General features: G+C 37.2%; 1 protein-coding gene across 1 annotated transcript in view; it reads right to left on the reverse strand.

Annotated features, from left to right (window-relative positions):
* Positions 1-15166, reverse strand: part of LOC150075107 (uncharacterized) — a 617581-nt gene that overhangs the window by 457777 nt on the left and 144638 nt on the right. The window lies entirely within an intron of this gene.

Below are 15166 nucleotides of genomic sequence, written 5' to 3' on the forward strand. Positions count from 1 at the left end.
GGATGTGCATCTGTAGGGTGGGCACCTCCATAGCCGGGTGGATAGGAGCAGCAGTGCGCAGCACACGCTTCTTGATTAGACTGGGGTTCAAGCCCGTGACCATCAAATACAGAGGACGCGGAAAGTTCAGAGAATGTAAGAAAAGATTACTGTGCAATGACCACTGCATATCCCTGGAGCAATATGGCCTTAGTTGCTAATGCTCCTAAAAACCAAATAACAAATAAACATCTGTAGAACTACAAGGTTTAAATATTGCAATATCTCAGAGACAACAAAAAATAAACAAGAGTTAACTTCTGCACTGAGTTTTTACAATAAAGTTTGTTTTTACAGAATACTACTACAGTACTACTAATTAATAAAAGTTTCAAATATGGGATATAGTTACACTTGAATAGATAAAATTAACAATCAAAACGTGGAGTTAGTCATCTGAAAATCCTCAGGAAATCCAAAAAATGTCACATTTTGCAAAACAAACAGTATGCTATTGTACAATTAGTAAAAGAAACATCAAATGATGCTATACTTTCTTAATGATATTGAAATTAAGATCCTCTACAACTTCTTGGTGATGATGTTATCCCTATTCTTCAATTATAAGGAAATTATGTCAGATTGCTTTCACAAAATTTTTGGTAACCATCCACTGAGTCACTTTCCTGAAATGTTTGATATGGTTGGTTATGGCTAATGTATATGGTGCAGATAAAAAATTCAAGAACCTGCTTTATAAGTAAATTAAATTTGAGCTTAGCAATTACAGTCGATTCTGGTTATTTGGGACACATCGGGACTAGTGCATTTTGGCCCGATTAAGCGGCTGCCCCAATTATCCGAAGTTTCACGTAAATAATTAAAAATACAATGCCCCCCCTTTACAATTGGTTCACTGTACAATCAAATCACGTTACGATGGAGTCACCACTGTAAAGTACCGTTCACTATACGATGTGTAATAAGCGCCGGTCATTGTGATCACATTTGTGAATTGAATTTTAATTCAATTAAACAGCGATTCTAATTATCAAAAACAGGAGGAATATTATCCACAGGCTTAAAAGCAAAGATATATTAAGCACAAATTTACCCTTTATTACCTTACCAATTAAAAAATTAAATGATACGTGAAATTCAGAAGAATATACGTGATAATCGGAAGAATTAATATGCACTGTAATATGTACATAGTAACTAAACTAGTTGACATTTCTGTTCACTGTCATTTGTGGGTGGGGGTTAAAATTTAAAACAGCAAAAAGATAAGCAATCAATAACAAAGAACACGGCACACACAAATTGCAAGTAACACGATACGTGCAAGTGAGAATGAAGTAACAAATTATGAAGCTTTAAAAATAGGAATGAAGAGAAGATTCTGAAAATTATTTTTTTTATGATTGAAGATTCCATAGAAGTGTAAACACATTTTACCATAATAACCCACAAAATTCCAGTTGTCGGTATTATCGCAAATTCAATAAGATCGAGTTTACTATCAGTTTATGATAGTTTTCACTAACACAAAAGCCCAATAACAGATGACTGCTAATTGTTTTTATTGTTTTATGGTTGTGACCTCCAGAAATCCGACCGAACTACGTGGTACGATCGGAGACAATCGTAGGGTAATCTTCAGTGCTGCAGTCTCCTGCCCTGATTAAACGGCATTTTGTCCCAATTAAGCGAAGTAAACCGTGGCTTTTTTCTCGATTGGGTTCTGTTTTTTAAGATTTGACCCAAATAAACAGCTGCCCTGATTAACCGGTGGCCCAAATAACCGGAATCCACTGTACTTGTTTTTGTTCCCTTCAAATTATTTCCCATGGACAGTTTCACATAGAGCATTACCATCTTCCATGAATGAAAAATTTCTAGAACTCATTCATTAAGATTGATTTTAATTTCGTTTACATACTGGACTTCCTTCAAAATAGAAAAAAGTCAAACTGAGCCAAATTGAGGAATTAAGGAGAATATTCCATCTGGGTGAAACATTTTTCTTCCAGAAACTGCCTAATTGGTAATGCAGTGCAAGCTCACATGTTGCCAGTCAAGCATCTTGTGGAAAATCCAATTCTTCAGATGATATATTCCTAAGTACCAAACTGAAAGTAACACATTTTGGGTCTTTGGAGGAAATCCAAAATGTCAAAGGTACCAAAACCAATATCAGGAAGCAAGCACGAGATATGCTTCCAATTGCTGCCGAAGATAATGGATAAAGGGAACTACTTTACAGGGAACAAAAGCAAGTAATAGATATTCAATTTTAGCTTACTTAATAAAGTCATTCCTGGAACTTTCTACATCTTAAGCTCTGCATTTACTTTGAGTATTTCTGGAGGACTATATCTACTGCAGCAGAAATCTTGAATACTAAAGTGAATAATAGTGAGTCTTCTAATTATGGAATTTTTTATATAAATTAAACGAATTTAATTATATAAATTATATAGATATAGAAATTATAAATTATAAATTGAGGTATTGCTCAAAACATCAAAGGCAGATATTGTTGGTATTTCAGAGATGTGGTGTCACACAGATATAAGGAATGTGGGAATTTGGGGAGTACAATGTCTACAGAAAGGATAGACAGGGTAGGAAGGGAGGAGGGGTTATGCTATTAGTTAAGAAATACATAAAATCCAAAGAAGTGAAGCCAGTCGACATCGCTGGACAGTGCAGTGGCGAGTCAGTTTGGTGTGACATAAGCATTGGGAGATCAAAATTGAGAGTAGGAGTGTGCTATAGGTCTAATGACTCTGATGAGTATAATAAGAAACCGTACAGGGAAATACAGTGGGCCAGTAAATCAGGGAGTCTTATAATGGGGGATTTTAATTTCCCAGATATTGACTGGAATTTGGAGGCTGGTCACTCACACACTAGCAAGGCTTTTGTGGATTTATTGGATGATTTTTTTCTACATCAGCATGTTCGGGAGGCAACTAAAGGGAGTAATACTCTTGATTTGATTATCAGTAGTGATTCTTCGTGCATTAAGAATCTGCAGATAAATGAACCACTAGGTGGCAGTGATCACAGTGTGCTGAAGTGGGATTTTCTCAAAGAGGTAACTACCATTAGGGGTAAAGGGGACGCATTATAGCCTTAGTCGCTAATGCACCAATAAAACCCAAGCAACAACAACAACAGGGGTAAAGGGAAGGATTATTGCTTTCGTAAAGGCGACTACGATGGACGGAGACAGTATTTAAATTCTATACAGTGGGACCAACTGATGATGTTACCAACAGCAAATTCGAAATGGGAAGCATTCAAAGAATTTATCTTCGAAGCTACTAGGCTTTACATACCAACTAAGAAATATTGTTCAAGGTTTAGGCCTAAATGGATGTCAGATGAACTAATGAGATATATGGCAGAGAACAAAAATGCATGGGATACATACAAATGAACACGTGACACAGAAGCCTATGATAGATACAAGTTGATCTCTAACCAAGTTACAAAGGAGGTTAGGCAGGCGAAGGCAGATTATGAGAAATCTTTGGCAAGGGATGCAAAAAAAAACAGCAAAGAGTTCTTTACTTATGTAAACTCTAGAAGGAAGGGGATGAATCAGATTGGTCCACTTGATATCGATGATTCAACTGTTGATGATCCTGCTCAGGTAGCTAACAAACTAAACGAATATTTTGCATCGACATTCACACATAAGGAGTTATTCAGCTAGGGGAATGCCAGAGGTGTATTCAACTCTGGCAGTAAGCTAGAGAATCTTGTAATAACTGAGAGTAAAGCGGAGGAGAAATTGTTGAAGATAAACACAAGAAAGGCACCTGGGGTGGATGGGATCTATCCAGTTATATTAAAGGAGGCAGCAAAGGAAGTAATCAAACCCTTACCCATAATTATGAGAGCTTCCTTGGACTCAGGGGAGGTACCCATGGACTGGAGATGTGCAAATGTGACCCCAATTCACAAAGGAGGATCAAAGGATGACACAAGTAATTATAGACCTGTGAGTTTAACTTCTGTTCCTGGAAAATTAATGGAGGCACTGGTTAAAGAAGCACTGCAGGATCATTTAGACAAGACTTCAGTTATAGCTCAGACACAGCATCGTTTTGTTAAGGGGAAGTCTTGCCTGACCAACTTGATTGGATACTATGATGCAGTCACAAAAGAACTGGATGCAGGGAATAACTTTGATATTATATACTTAGATCTTAGAAAGGCTTTCGATACTGTTGCACAGGGAAGACTGCTGCACAAATTGGAGCAGTGTGACATTGGAGGCAAATTGCTGCTATGGATAAAGGGATGGTTGAGGAGGAGAAGACAGAGAGTGGTAATCAATGGACACTGCTCATTGTGGACTAATGTTATTAGTGGAGTCCCTCAGGGTTCAGTATTGGGTCCATTATTGTTTTCTGTATTTATAAATGATATTGATGATAGTATATCAAGCTTAATGTCCAAGTTTGCAGACGATACGAAGGTTGGCAGGGTTGTCAAAGACACTACTGACACTATGCTGCTGCAACAGGATCTGGAAAGGTTGAGCAGATGGGCTGAGAGGTGGCAAATGAAGTTTAACATTGACAAATGTAAAGTACTACATATGGGAAACAGCAACCCCAGAGCAATGTATCAACTCTGTGGTACTACACTGACAGTGGTAGAGAATGAAAGGCACCTGGGGATGGTTGTGCAGGCAGATATGAAGTTCTCTGAGCAGTGCATACGGGCTGCAAGAGTAGCTCATGGTGTATTGTCAATGATATATAGGAATTTTTCTAGCAGGGATAAGGAGGTGATTATTCCCTTGTATAAGGCAATGGTCAGGCCACACCTAGAGTACTGTATACAGGCCTGGAGGCCTCATTTCAAGAAGGATGTAGAGCTGCTGGAATGAGTACAGAGAAGAGCAACAAGATTAGTGAATGGAACAAAGGGGTGCTCTTACGAAGAAAGGCTTAAGTTTTGCAAATTACAGTGTCTGGAGACTAGGCACCGGTGAGGTGATCTGATAGAGGTGTATTAAAGCCTTGAATGGTTTGAGCATGCTCAATGCTCATGGGATTCTTCCTCTTGCTCAGAATAATCACCTGAGAGGGCATAAATTCAAATTGAGGAAAGACGTGCGATATAGACGTGCGGAAATTTGCCTTTAGCCAGCGGGTGGTTGGTTGGTGGAACAGACTTCCATCGCTTGTCGTGTAGGTTGATAGCCTAAATAAGTTTAAGGCTCAGCTGGACAGGTATTTCGAACAAACAGAGGAGTGAAGTGGAAGTGATTATTTTTTATTTATTTATTATTTATTTATTTTTTTTTTTTTTTGGCGTAAGCTTGCTTTCTTGCATCAAATGCCTCTACTAATGCTAATATTCATTTCATATAAATTAAATTACAACTTCATTATCTGTAATTTGCCTCTCCAATATTTGTTAAGTTTAATTAAATTTTTTTTTAGAAGAATAAAAGAAATTTACCTAAATATGATATGTAGCACACTTCCATATGATACTCTCCAGAAATTAAAACGAATAAAAGATTAATGCAAAATGATTACAGTAAAAAATCAATTGAAAACAATTCAAAAATTAATTAAAAATTCAAAATGTTTAAAAATTTGTTAAAAAAGTTTACTGCAAATTTTGAAAAACAATTTTTCTTCCTGAAGCTGACAGAACTTTGACTGTATGTCGTGATCACAGGAATGGAAATTACAGAGTATGTGAGCTTGAATCTTAAAGAGAGATTATTTGTCTTTGGACATGTGTGTAAAAGGCTGCGATTATTTTTTTTTTGTGCATATGCATAAAAGACCACGAATCAGAGATTAGCTATGGATGAAAAACATTGATAGAATTCTCGTAATTTAATTTCGATTGCTTCTGAAATTAATAGTCTCGTATAATTATGTTGTACACTAAGTATTTTGGTCTCGTTAAACAAAATGTATGGTTTTCGTTAACGGCATGAAAGGCTAATTCTGATGCTGCTGAACAAGAAGCATGAACCGAGGATGCGTGCTGTTTTACTTGAACATTCAGCAGAAATCACTTTGATCCTTGGTAAGACTAATCGCAATCACTGCAAGAAACGTTGTATACCAAGACATATATTTGTGTCTCGAAAGAGGAAAGGACTGAGCAATTGTTCAGTATAGCATGTAATTTCCATATTGGTCTGGGCATAATCTTAAATTCAGTATCTTTAAAGAATCTGTTAAGTTGCTTGTGTCACTGTTCAACATATGGGACAGAAATAAAGTATTTTTTGATGTTACTATTGTTGGTTGGTGTAGTTTTTTGTATCCTAATTCGGTTTATTGTAGCAATTTGATGGTTACTATCTGCATTTCTGAGTCTAAAGCAGATTCTGTTGTTGAATATTTATGGGCATTGAGAAACTGATTAAAGATAATAGACCTTTTGTAGGTGATCGAGTGATAGCTATTATAATGCAGAATTATACCTGTGTTTGTTGATTTACGATAGATGTTAAATTAGATTTTATTTGCATCCCAAGTAAGCATGAAATTTATAAAATTTAATGACAGTATCCATATTTTCCCTTTCCAATGTAAAATTGAGTCTAGGATGAATATTACTAAATGAATGCAAAATGTTTTGAATAGTGTTACTATCAATAATAACCAGAACATTGTCAAAATACCTCCCATAGTACGGGATAGAAAAGGCATCAAATGTACATGCTCAATCATTGAGTAGACCTCTGAAATTTAGCCACTTAGACTCAATCCCATTGGCAAACTAAAAATTTGTTTGTATATTTTGTCTCGAAAGGTGATATAGTTGGCTTCAACTAAAAGTTTTAAGTGAAAAATTTCTTTGATAGGAAGCTTCATATAATTAATCAGTATAGATTTATTATTTAACATATCCCAAAGAATATCTAATGTGTATTTAATGTTACATTTGTATATAATGAAGTAACATCCAGTGAGAATAAATTATCGTTATCGCCGTGTCTACAATCCTTAAGGTTATTAAATAATGTATTGTAGATTTTTATCCCAAACTGTATCACCTGTCTAAAGATTTTTATAATACTATATACATGTGTGGCTAAGGATGAAAATGCTAAGTTTCTGTAAGAAACAACGGGCCAAATAGGAAATCCAGTCTTATGCAGTTTTACCTGACTTAAAAGTGCAGGAATGTTGTATGTCTGGCCTTCAATTCCTTTAACTGAGACATGGTAATGTAGTCATTTTTTTGATACATGGTTAATGTTTTATTGTATAGATTGACCAAATTGGTAAATAGTACCAGTCTGCTTCAAGATCAGTAGAAGTATCTGATATAATTGAATAAGAGATTATTATTCAGAGAGCAGTAAAGGAGATACAGTTGTAATACTCGATAAAACTGATTATATATATAAGTTAGATTCAATTATATCAGATACCTCCACATTAGATATTCTTTGGGATATATTAAATAATAACTCTATACCGATTAATTATACGAAGCTTCCTATTAAAGAAATTTTTCACTTAATTAAACTTTTAGTTGAAGCCAACTAATCACCTTTCGAGACAAAGTATACAAACAAATTTTTAGTTTGCAATGGGATTGAGCCTAAGTGGCTAAATATTTGAGGTCTATCTCTCAACAACTGAGTGTATAAATTAGAGGCTTTTCTACCCCATATCACATACTATGAGAGGTTGGTTGGTTGTTTGTTTTGGTGTTTATTGGCACATTGACAATGGAGATCATAATGTGCCAGTTCATTTGTTATATTATATTCTCTGTATGTATATGTTATTCTCTATATCTTGATTGAATGCATGGAGTATATGCATTGCATCTTTATTTATAGTAGATGGTAAATGTTGATTGTCTGCATGAATTTGAAAATGTCTGATACATGTTCCTAGTTGCCTAGGATATCTTTGAGGGTAATGTTTTGATTTCCTGTATATAGTGATGAGAAAATCTTTTGTCAATCGTTTTCACAGGTTGAACATTCTAACAGTATATGTTTGATGGTTTGGAAAGTATTGCATGTTTGGCATCTTGGAGGTTCTTTGGCACGCAGTAAATAGCCATGTGTGATGAGTGTATGTCCAATTCATAGTCTGGTCAGAACAACTTCTTCTCTCCTTGATTTCTTGTGCTCATTTTCCAATGTTCAACTTTTGGTTTTATTTCATATAATTTATTCGATGTTTGTTTTTGCCATTGTGTTAGACAGCAGTTTTGAATGATTGGTTTGTAGTCCTTATATGGAACTGGGAAAGACTGTTTCTGGAGGTTAGTTGTTGTTTTTGCAATTCTGTCAGCTTCTTTGTTTCCTTTTATCCCTTTGTGTCCTGGTATTCAGTAGAAAGTATTTCTTGTTTTTCTTTTGTTAAGTCTGTTAGTATCTGTTTAATTTGCCTGAGAACTGAATGAGTTATATTGTTTGTGGTTTGTATAGCTTGTATTGCACTTAATGAATCAGAGTATATTACTGTTCTCAAATGATATGTGGTTCTGAAGTGTTCTAGGGCTATCTGAACCGCTACTAATTCTGCAGTGTAGACGCTGCATTCTTTTGGAAGTTGTCATGACAGTGCATTTTCCTAGACATTCCAGATTTGTGTGAAGCGTTCACAAGTTGTGGAGTGATTTATCCATGGTGGTATCATGTGCCCTTCTAGATTTGCAACACTATCTATTTTGAGATCATGTGTTATCAGTAGCTCTTGTAGTCTGACTCATAGAGGATTGTTTGCACTTTTGCAGTTCCTAAATATGTTTTCCCATTTTGGTGAGAATAGGGATGTCCAAGATGGATGGTCTCTTGTGGATCTTATCTTGTATGCATAAAGTTGTCTCCTGAGGAACAGCGGTAGTTCATCAGCTTCTGTACAGAGACTATATGTAAGGGATGTGTGGAAGGCTCCTATTGCTATTCTTAGTGCACTACGGTGAATCAGATTAACAATTTGAGGGCGTTCTTTTTGGCGGATACATAAATGGGCTTTATGGCAGATACATAAATCTATTTTTGACCTTACTAGTATTTTTTAAAGGTTGAGTAGGGTATAATGGTCTGCTCCCCAAGATACTGTTTTAAGACTTTAAGAATATTGAGTCATCTCATACATTTTATTTGTAATTGCTTTACATCCTCTAAGAAGGTCAATTTGTTGTCTAAAGTGAGTCCAAGAAATTTTACACTTTGCTTAATTGGTATTTTGTGGCCTTGTATTGTTAGTTCAGGGTTGGGATGTAAATTTCTTTTTCTACAAAAATGTACACAGACTGTTTTTTGTTGTGAAATTCTAAATCCATTTTTCTGGGCCCAGTTACTGATTTTGTTATATGAGCATTGTAGTTTCCTTTCTAATGTTCCTATGTTCTGCACTTGATATAAAATACTGAAGTCATCTACATAAAGTGCATGTGACACTGTGGGTGGCAGTTGTTTTGTGGTGCTATTTATTTTTATGACGAATAGTATGGCATTCAGGACAAACCCTCTGGGGAACTACTTCTTGTTTATATGTTTTTAACATGGTGTTCTGCACTCTAACCTGAAATGTTCTATTTTCATAAATTTTGAATGAATAGGGGTAAATGTCCTCTGAGGCCTGTATGTCTTATAATATACCATATCCCCATGCTGTCATAGGCCTTTTCTATATCAAAAAATATGGTAAACATATGTTTTGAACTTATAAATGCATCTCTTATGTCTGTTTCTATTTGTATGAGGTGATCTAAGGTGGATCTATTTTGTTTAAACCCACACTGAATACTGCTGAACCAGTTGCTTGTTTCTAAATACCAGACTAATCTTTTGTTGATTATCTTCTCCAAAACTTTACTTAGGCAGCTAGTGAGAGCTATTGGTCTATAATTGTTTGGGTTGTTCTCATCTTTATTGGGTTTTTGGAAAGCTAATATTATTGCATGATGTCTGCTTCAGGATATTGATCTTCTAGGAAAATGCAATTGTACAGTTTGAGAAGGTTTTCTACTTCCTTTTGCTTTAGATGTTTAAGCGTAGCATACTGTATGTTGTCTGGTCCAACTGCACTTGGTTTTGTTTTTGATAATGCTTCACATAATTCATGCAATGTAATTGGTTGATTGTAGTGTCCAATCTTTTTGGGTGTTAAAAATTAATTCTGTTTTTTTTTTTTTTTTTTTTTCAGTTTTCTCCTTGTAGATCGAAAATTCTGCAGTGTATAATTGTTTTGCCAATACATCAGCAAATGTTTCTCCTAATATATATCATCTGTCTCTGAGGGTTCAGTGATGCTTTCTCCATTTCCCATTCATTTTGTGTATTTTTTTCCATATTGTCTGTGTGTTTGTTGTTCTATTTATTGAAGAAGTAAAATGGATCCAGGAACTTTTTCTGACTTGTTTCCGGGTATGCCTAGCTAACGCTTGTGCTTATTTATATTTTAGGAGATTATCTGTAGTAGGATATCTCTGGAACTTATTCCAAGCTTTGTTTTGTTGTCTTTTTGTTCTCATGCAATCTTCATTCCACCAGGATTTTGGGTGTAATGGAAAATGAGTTGAAGTTCTGGGAATTGTTTGTTAAGCTGCCTGTATTAAGGTATCCATGACGTGTTTCAGAGCTACATCGACAGATTTTTCTCAAATGATTTGTGGACTAAATATTGCCAGTTCTCTAAATTTTTCCCAGTTGCCTTTTCCTATTTTCCAGCGGGATGGTCTGCTGGAATGGCAGGGAGGGTTTCTAGTCAGTGTGGTAATTACTGGATAGTGTTCACTGCTGTATGGGTTTTCTATTACTTGCCACTTTAATTCTGGTAAAAGTGAAGGGGTGCATATGGTTAGGTGTACTGTTGAGGTTGTACGAGTAGGAAAGTGAAAATAAGTATGTTTACCATTGTTGAGTAGAGAAAGGTTATGGTGTTCCATTATTCTTTCTATTATTTGTCCTCATCTGTTGACATCAGTATTTCCCCACAGAACAGCTATGCCCATTCATATCTCCCATTATACAGAAAGGTGGACCGCCAAAATGGCCACGCTACTGTGTGGACACACTATTTCACTGCTCCGTGAACTTAAATATGTATATTAAGTCTTAAATATCGTGATTCTTAAATATGTATATTAAGTGTATCCCAGTTCCAGAAAAGTGTTGTCATCTGAAGATAAACAACTGTGGAGTCTACTGGGGAGAAACTTTTGGTGTTATATTGGGTTTATTGCCAGATAACTATGTTTGTATCTGTTTTCTTTGCTGTGAGACTGCACTGGTCACAATGTGGCTCACAACAAGGATATAGAGAGAGTGCACCGAGATAATGCAGTTGCCACATACCTATCTGGCACTTGACTGGGGAAGTGTCCCAACCAGTGTAACTTTGGACGGGGGGGGCCCTATCCAAAGTTATCAATTTGCTGTGTGATTTCATCACAAAGAACAATGATTCTAGTGATTTTAGTGACTCCCCCCTCTGCCATAAACTTACCATGGACATAATGCATCCCCCCTCCTGCAAGTACAGTCAAAAAACTAAGCCCACCACCATCATCTATGGTTCAGAAAATCCCCTTAGAAAGTAGTCCAGCTCTTCTAGGGGTATTTCTTCACACTGATGTTTTCCCCCCCTTATCTGCTAGTGGGAGAGAGCCCAAAATTTTGCCTGCCAATTTCAAAGCAATGAATATACCCACAGAATTGTGGTTTATATCTTCCAACAACTCTTAGAGCTCTCTAACAAAGCAATGTGCCTAGAACCCGCTAATCCAGATAACCTCACAAATCTGAAACTCCTGTAAAATAGAAAATACAGATGTGCAAATGATCCCAAATAACCAATCAGATCAATCTGAGGACACCACTGTCAAACAAATGCCAACAGAAAAGACGGAGGACCTGAGGAACAAAAGCAGGGAACCACAGGGAAAGGAAGAACAAAAGAACAATAGGCTAGAAATCCGACCGGGAAATGTGCAGCAATAGCGAAACAAAGGACCCACAGGATCAGTGCAAATGAATTGAAGGCCCAAAGCAAGGGGACAACCCCCCCACTTGACCCCACCTTGTCCCAGGGAACAGTCCCGGAGCAAGTTCTAATCCTAAGAACAGAAATGGAAAATATTATGAAAGATAATAGCAGCAGGATATTCTCCATGCTGAGAGCAGAGATTGTCCTCCAATGGACCAAACTTGAAACAATACTGTTCAAGACAAGCGAGGAGCACCAGAAGGTGACTGCAGTTCTTTTTTTTTTTTTTTTTTTTTTTATGAGAACCCCAAACACGAGAGGTATTAGAACCTATAGTACTTAGTACCGTGCTTGGGTTTGAGGTTAAGAAGATGAAAGAAGATATTTGTTGAAATTGGACTTGAACTTCTGTAGATTGTAATTTTCAGGAAATACGTATGAAGGAAGGTTGTTCCAGAAAACGGCAGTTGAATGAATAAATGAGGAAGATGAAAAGTTGGTTCTGTGGGTTTGAAGTTGGACAGTAAATGGATGTTGGCTGGTGGCGGCACGTGTTCGGACTGTTTTGAAAGAGAGAGCAGGAATTATAGAATCCAATTCAGAAGAACAGTGCCGATGGAAGTATCTGTAGAAGAGGCATGCAGCAGAAACAGTGCGTCTATGAGAAAGCGAGTGGAGAAACTCTGTTAGAGATGAATCATTAATTAACCTAATTGCCCTCTTCTGAATGGAATCAAGAAGCCGGAGAGAGAGAGGTTTTGGGGGCATCACCCCAGATATGGGAACAATATTCCATGGCAGGGCGAATTTGCGATTTATACAGAGTGAGAAGCTGTTTGGAAGAAAAGTAACGCCGAGAGCGAAAGAGAAAACCAAGTTTTTTAGATGCAGAGGAAGCAATATTTGTAATGTGCTTGTGCCAAGAGAGATTAGAAGTCAGGGTAATCCCCAAAAGAGATATATCATTTTCCCTAGAAATCGGAGTGTCACTAAAGATAAGCATAGGAGTAGAAGAATCCTTTTTGCGAGATATAAGACAAGAGTGAGTTTTAGAAGGGTTGAAATCAACTAAGTTGTCTTTGCCCCACTGGAGAATTACCTGAAGATCGGCATTTAAGGAATTGGTAGCAGATTTTCGAGAAGTTGAAGCTGATTGAGCAGGACAAGGTTTCTCAAAATGGAAAGTTGAATGCAATGTGCTATCATCGGCAAAACTATGGATAGGATTTCCAGTCAATGGAAGAAGGTCATTGATATACAAGAGGAAAAGAGTGGGGGAAAGAATTGAACTTGGGGGACACCGGCATTAGAGGAGAAGTTAGAAGACAGAGAGCCATCTACCATCACCCTCAGTGAGCGATCAGAGAGAAAACTGGATAACCAATTACTAAAAACAGTTGGCAAACCATAAGATGGAAGCTTGTTTAGAAGACCTTTATGCCAAACATGATCAAAAGCCTTTGAGATGTCAAGAGCAACTACTTGTGTTTCACCGAACCTTTCCATTCAATTAGTCCATAAATGGGTAACATAAGCCAGAATATCTCCAGTGGATCGACACTGACGGAATCCATACTGGTGATCGTTGATAAGACAGAAGGTTTCTAGGTGGTTTAAGAGTTGGCGGTTAATTGATTTCTCCATTACTTTAGAAAGAGTAGAAGTTATAGCAATGGGACGATAATTGGATGGGAGGGATTTGTCACCCTTTTTAGGAACTGGCTGGATATGAGCAAATTTCCAAGCAGAAGGAAAAACACCTTTGGAATAAGAAAGTGAAAAAAGGCGGCAAAGAATAGGAGTAAGTTCAGGAGCACAGGTTTTGAGAACAAGTGAAGAAATACCATCAGGACCTGGAGCTTTCTTAGCATCAAGATTCATCAAAATCCTTCTGATATCCTTTTGACGGAAGACCACAGGAGGCATTGAATGGAGCGTGTTGGGAATGGTGGGAGGTGTTTTACCAAGATCATTAATACATGAGCTGGAAGAAAAATGGGATGCTAGCAGATCAGCTTTATCCTTGGCTGAAGTGACAACAGAACCATCTGGTTTGGACAGAGGTGGGAGCAGAGATGGGCAAAAGTTGCGGCCAATAGCTTTGGCAAGAGACCAGAATGCTCGGCTACCATTAGGGCAAGAAGCAAGTTTTCTACTCTTAGCCTGTTCAAACTCTAGTTTGGACTGATCAATAACTGCTTTACAATTGTTGCGAGCTTTGGTGTAGGCAGAAAATGAAACTGAAGAATTAGAAACAAGCCAATTACGATATGCAACGTTCTTCTCTTGGACAGCCTTAGCACATTTATTGGAAAACCAAGGTTTAGATAAAGGACGAGATTTTAAAGTGGAGTGTGGGATAAAGGATTCCATTCCTGCAAGAATAATTTCACTGACACAATCTGAGAAAACGTTGACATCAGAAGTTTTGAAACAGTAATCCGACCAAGGAAAAGAAGAAAAGAAGTCTCGCAGGTCATCCCATTTTGCATTCTTGTAATGCCAAACAACACGTGGTTGGGAATAGCCATGAGATAAAGGTTCCATTGGAGAAGAGACAATCACCAAGTTGTGATCTGAAGTGCCTAAAGGACCTCTCACTTCAACCTTGTACTTAGAAGGGTTGTTTGTGAGAAAAAGATCAAGCGTATTGGCTGTATGATTAGGATTGTCCGGTATTCTTGTAGGTAAATGAACAATCTGTGCTAGGTCATTAGTAATTGCAAAAGCCTCAGCATCCCGATCTGCTGGGTCGGTGTGACTAGAAAACGGAAGCCAGCTGGAGTTGTGAACGTTAAAATCACCAAGGAAAATTACTTCACTGTTAGGAAAGTTGGACTGGAGAAAGTCAAGTTGAAAAGAGAGGAAGTCAAAGAGCTCCAAGTGATTAGTGGAGTTGGGAGAACGGTAGAGACAACAGATGAATTTGACACAATGAGGTAGAGAGATTTTAATCCAGAGAAGATCAAAGAGAGGAGATTCCAAATTGCCAAGTCTCTGACAGGGAATATCAGAATGGACATATGCACAAGTACCACCTTTGAGGCGAAAGGAATCATACAGCGAATAATTTGGGCATCTGAGATGAGCAGTAGATGAATCAACCGATATCTGAGATTCTGTCAGAAAAAGTACATGGGGTTTGGCAGACTGCAAGTGGAAATGGACATCGTTGAGATTAGAATTGAGACCACGTATATTTGTGAAATGAATTAGGAAGTCCTTGG

The sequence above is a fragment of the Mastigoproctus giganteus genome, chromosome 14 (assembly GCF_048544385.1).
Source record: "Mastigoproctus giganteus isolate SK-2022 chromosome 14, ASM4854438v1, whole genome shotgun sequence".
Lineage (NCBI taxonomy): Eukaryota > Metazoa > Arthropoda > Arachnida > Uropygi > Thelyphonidae > Mastigoproctus > Mastigoproctus giganteus.